This window comes from Trachemys scripta, chromosome 23 (assembly GCF_013100865.1).
Source record: "Trachemys scripta elegans isolate TJP31775 chromosome 23, CAS_Tse_1.0, whole genome shotgun sequence".
NCBI lineage: Eukaryota > Metazoa > Chordata > Testudines > Emydidae > Trachemys > Trachemys scripta.
This window is the reverse complement of record NC_048320.1, coordinates 9953962-9959961: the sequence shown is the minus strand read 5'-3', so window position 1 is coordinate 9959961 and position 6000 is coordinate 9953962.

Genomic DNA, 6000 nt, shown 5'->3' with positions numbered 1-6000 from the left:
GTGGTTTGAGCATTGGCCTACCAGGGTTGTGAGTTCAATCCTTGAGGGGGCCATTTGGGGCAAAAATCTGTCTGGGGATTGGTTCTGCTTTGAGCAGGGGATTGGACTAGATGACCTCCTGAGGTCCCTTCCAACCCTGATATTCTATGAAGCCCATGCTTGGGTGGCTCAGGAGGTGAGGGCCAGCTTTGCCCTTTTTTTCCAGGTAGAACAAAGAGAATCCCAATGCCTGGTGGTCCCTGCTACACACTCGCTAGTTGCAGTCACTTGCCGTTACATCTCCCCCTAAAAAGAGGTCTTAGCATGCCTGAAATACTGTTGACACAAAAAGAGAATGCGGAAAACAAAGGGACAAATGGCCCTCACAGTCACACCAGGGTAAATCCAGAGTGCTTCACTGAAATCAATTGTTACACCAGACTTAAACCATCGTACGTGAAAGCCAAACCCGGACGTCTTTATTAACACAAAACTCAGTGGGAGTAAACAGTCGGTGAAGACTTCCGGATTTGGCCCTGGGAACAACACTGGGTCCAAAACCTCCTTCAGAAGTTCATGGGATCTTTAGAAGAAAATGCTACTGAGTTCTGGGTGGAGAAATAACCCTACAGGGTACCTTCCTCTCCAACGCCCCATCTCCGACCCAGGCCAGCATAACTTCTGTAAGGTTCTCTAGAGATCGAGATCGTGGGCTCTTCTCTTCGTCCCAGTGATTGCTGGTGTGAAATGGCATCTCCCCCACCCAACCTCCCAGGCTTCTCTCTTTACCCTCATGAGGCCTCCTCTTTGGCCTGAACCTGTTGGGCGGAAGACCCAGCCTTCTGCGCCACTGATGCATGGAAAAGGAGACAAAGGGAAGAGGATGCTGCAGAAAGCAATTGCCATGGAGATGGTACCTCTGAGGGGCAAGTAGGCCTTGTTTGCTATCTTGCTTTGCTTGCCTTCTTATGTATCCCTCTTCATATCTTTTGGGGAGTTGAATTCATTGCTGCTGCCAGATCTGGAGTCCCGGGGCCCCGGTAACCAAATCTTCCCCGTCTGGCATAGCGGGGCTCTGCTGGCTGGTGTTAAATAGATGTAGCAGGGCAAGGGCAGAGGGCCTCAATGTCTTGATAGGAAACCCGTTGCCTTGATTAAAGCTTAGAGCCAGCCACACCGAGCCCGTCAGAGGGGAGTGGATTTGACAAATGGGGCGCGTGGGAAGGAGAGAACGGAGTGGGAGGAGGCAAGGAAGGGAAATGCAGGCAGACAGCTCCGCGAAGAACAGTGCCCTCTGATGAAAGGAGGGGAAGGGGGCTGGAGCACCAGAGCAGGGAAAAGGAAATAAAGGCAGACAGCCTGCGAATGGGCTGATTAAAGGGGAGAGTTTGGAGCCGACCCTAGTGCCCCCACAAGGATTGATACCTATGGCAAGATAACCATCAGCAGGTTTGAGGGTTGGAAGACCCAAAATGAACACACTCGCTGTGTCCCATACACAGAGAGGCTCCCGTGCCCAGCCGCCCAATCACACACAATGCATGTTTGCACTAGCACCCACATGGCCACATATACAGTCATAACCAGTTGCAAGAAGGTGGATGAGCACACGCAAACACAGCCACATACACAGGCATCCTCAGGCCTATGTGGACAGTCACACACGGTGGCTGGGATTTTCAAAGAAACCTAAAAGAATTCAGGGGAAGTTGGGTGCCTAATTCCCTTGGGCTCATTTGAAAATTCCAACTAGCGCTGGTTGGAAAATTTTTTGTTGAACCAGTTTTTTTCAATGAAAAAAGGCTGTTTTAACCAAAATGAAAATGTTTAGAAAGTGTTGCTTGCGAGTGGAATTTTGTTTTGGAAACACCTCCCTTCCCCCGCACACCAAGGGTTTCAATAATGTTGGCATGGCCCATTTTTGGAATGGCATGTTTCGATTTTTCACGATGAAATGACGGTGTGACATGAATGTCTTGGTTTATAGGTCTAGCTAAACAGTTTTCAAAGGGTGGAAATCAGAACGAACTGTTTCGATCGGCCCCAAATGAATTCTTTTCAGCATTTTGCTTCGTGGGAAATGTCGAAATGTTTGGGTTTCCATTTCGGAACAGAAAAAAAAAATCAAAATCGCAGAATCCCCCTCCCACACTCCCCCCGCCTCCACCCCGGGCATGCTGTCACAAATGCATAGGTGTGCACGTGCATACAACCAGAGGTGGATTATGGATTTCTGGGCCCTGGGCCAAAGCAAGTGGGGGCCCCTCCCCACCCCTTCCACCTGCACTCCCCCCATTCTCCCATGCTCCTGCCGGGGAAATGGGGTCAGGGTGCAGGGTCTTGCTCCGCCCCTCCGCCCAGCACTCCTGGCGGAGTCGGGGTGTGGGTGCTTCCCTGCTCCCTGGCAGGAATGCCAGACAGGTGGAGTGGAGCAAGCCCCCACCACACTCCCTGGCAGGAATGCCAGGCGGAGCAGGGAAAGGGGCAAGTCCCCGCACCCCAACCCCACTCCCCGGCAGCAGCACTGGGTGGGCGGAGTGGGGTGGATGTCCCTGTGGCTAGGAGCCAGACATGTCAGCCGCTTTAGGGAGCTGCAGAGAGCCAGGGAGCCTGCCTTAGCCCCACGGTGCTGCTGACCAGACTTTTAGTGGCCCTGTCAACGGTGCTCACCAGAGCTGCCAGGATCCCTTCTTGACCGGGTGTTCTGGTCGAAAACCCTAGGCGCATAACAGTCTTGTCTCCTGTGAGCTGTCACACTTTGGCTTCATTTTGGTTGTTGGGGCTGGTGTGTGGGAGCTGGGTGGGGTTGATGGAGCAGAGGGCCTGCAGGGCAGCCTGGAGAACAGGAATGCATGGGACGTGCAGGGAAATAGGGGAACACAAGGAAACATAGGGGAGCATGGGGGATTGTTGGGGAGCACAAGGGAACAGGAGTGGCGAAAGCACCCTAAAAGTGGAGGTACCACAGGCACCCAAACTGTGGCCTCACCCCCCCTCCACACTGTCCCTTCCCCCTGAGGTTCCACCCCCACGCTGCCCCTTCCCCTGAGTCCCTGCCCCCATACAGCCTCTTCCCCCAAGACCCTGCCCCCTCTTGCTCCTTTCTGTCCCCTCCCCCATCACTCGCCTTTATGGCCAATAAAAGGGGGGGCCTATGGCCCCCTGACCCCCCTGTTCTGGTGCCCCTGCAAGGGAACACGGAAAAGTGCCGGAAGCTGGGTGTCACAGGGCGCCTGGTCCCTTAAAGAGGGAGTGGGGTCCAGTGCTCATGTGACTCATTGGCTGCCTCCCAGTTTGACTTAAGAGAGGGCACCTGGGCCATATAAACAAGAACAACTGGGATAGTGGCGAGTCAGGTAGGACAGAGGTGGGTGAGAGGTGCCCGAGGAGCAAAAGGAGAGACCCCAGAGAAACAGGAGCTGCGGGGGGGAGCTGGTACAGAGAGCACTGGGGAAGGAGAATAGGTAATGACCATTGTTGGGGAGGACTGGCCCAACCCCGCTGCCAAGTTACAGGAGCGCTTGTGCAGAGCCCCTTGGGGACAAGGGGAAGAACCGGCCTGGTTAAGGGAAACTGAGTCGATGTTGGAGGGCGGCTCCCGGGAGCAGGGGTAGGACCCCCAGGCAGGGACACCTGGGTCGGTTGGACCCTGCAGGGAGTTCTCTCATGGGAGATTTGACTTAGGGCTGCTGGCGAAGTGTCAGGGGAAAGAAGCGAATCTGGGAGCTCTCAGGCAGGAGTTCTGGGACACGGGCAAAAAAGCCTGCGAACAGACTGGGTCTCGGGAGGGGGAGCTGGCCAGGAAGTCGCAGGCCGGGGGTGCGGAGCATGAGGAAGGCAGGGTCGCACAGGCGAGCCTGGGGAAAGCAGGGAGATAAGTAAGCAAAGGGCGTGCTGCGAAGGGCTGGGAGGGAGAGGAGCCTGGCGGGACCACAGACAGGGCCCAGGGAGATAGGGAATCCATTTCATTTATTGAGCTGTTCTCTTGTCTCTCCACGGGAATAAAGGAAGATCCCTTTTCCAACCCACACCTCTGTTCTCTGCGGGCCGGTAGCAGCTGAATGGGCGTTGCATGGGGAAGACCTACAGAGGAACCACCCCCGTTAAAGTGGCCTTTTCACCCAGAAGTAGGGAGCAGGCCATGCACATGAACACTGCTCTTGGGGACCCCTAAACCTGAGATAGTTTGGCCATTGGATGCCCATAATCCAAGGGCGGAAGAGGTGCAACCATCTTCCCTTTCTTTGTAACAGGAAATGGTTGAGAACCCTCTGCGTCCCAATGTGACAACATCCTGCCCCCGTAGGAAGTGTCTTGCTGCCAGATACACTGGCCACGGAGCAGGAGCCTTTCGAAGCAGCCCCCCCCATTGTCAAGGGAACCGCTCTCCGTGTTAGTCTCATTCCAGGGTCGCCTGGGGCCGGGTAGCAATAAGCCAAGTCCAATGATACAGCAAGAGGAAGGCAGAGAGCGCGTCTCTAAACGGCCGTCTCCTCTCTGATTGTTGTCTCCCAGGGCTGGAAATGATGGCTTTAAACTCAAAGGCACCATCTTTTTTTTTTGGTTCAAATCTAGTGAGATAATTAAATATTTAGAGGATGAGCTAATTTGAAAATGGTTGCCTTCTGCTGGAAAGCACTCAGCCATCAGATGGGATATTAAATCCCTCGGCTCTGGGTCTGTTTTGTCATCAGAAATGTTTTAAGCTTCTAATAAGGCAGTAATATGATAAACTTTATTACAAAACTTAATTGCGGGGAGAAAATTGCAGCGTCACACGTGCTATGGCACAGGACACTTTTTCAAACTTCCTGACACAAGACATTAACAAGGCAGCAGTGGGGAGGGAGGGGAAAAGACATTCATATGGGAAAGTCGGGAGGGAGCCAGCCAATGATTTATCTAACGGCCAGGACATTGCTTTCACATCTCATTGGAAAAATCTTTCTTGATTTTGGAGTTGGGCCCAAATGAAAATCCTGGATCCAGACACCTCTGTTCTTCAAGGGGGGTTGAAATCCAAAGCTGCATCCAAATTGGCCTCCCTGTTCCACCGACGCTAGTGGCAAAAGCCATGTGGATCACAGTGGGACTGGAATTCAGATCTGAAGACCCTGAATTTAGGTTCCTATGAAATCTGCATCTAAACGGCTTGATTCTTTGCTGCCTTGTTACCATTATGAATTAGTTTATTATAGTAGGGCCTAGAAATGCTGACAGGGCCTCATTGCGGTAGGTGCGGTATGTACACATAATGAAAGACAGTCCTTTCCCCAAAGAAAAATAGCCAAGCTCACAGACCAGAGCTGGGACCAGAACTCTGGTCTTCTAGAGCCCAGTGCGCTCACCTTATAGGCCACATGGCCTCCTATAGTGCTACCTTGCCTATTGTGTTGTCATGGACACCAGTGCAAAGTCAGAGTGGTGGCTATTTGCAAAGGCATAAGCACGGCCACAGGGTCTGAGGCGATGGAGGATCAGCCCCGAAGCATCTGTGCTGAATCCATCTCCACGTAATCTGTAAAGCATCTTTCCCACCTGTTGTATGAAGGGACTGAGTAATACATAGGCCAAACCGGGGGGTGGAAAACCTAGAGCAATACCATTGGCAATAACGGCAATGTATAGATAGGTGGGTGTGCTGGGGCATACAGGCCCCACCCTGGTGAGGAGGGGGTTAATGAAGGCCTGGAGCCCCACCCGGCCCAGCTCTGCTACACCTGCATCAGATGTCAGGTGTGGAGAGGGGAGTAGGCCCAGCTCAGTTTGGGATTGACCAAGCAGGACAGCAGACCTCTGCTTCTCCTTTGGCGAGTTTCGGCTAAGAGTCAGAGACCACTTACTGCCTGGATGAGCCTCCAGTGCAAGGGATGACCATTCCCGGGGAGACTACCCACAGAAGACCAGCTTGAAGACCAGCCCTGAGTAGGAAGGCAGGGTCTTGCCAAAGACTCCTCAGATAACCCTGTTTTTGAGTTCAGAGCATTCCTTTCCCTTTGAACCGGAATGCCTTGGCTAATT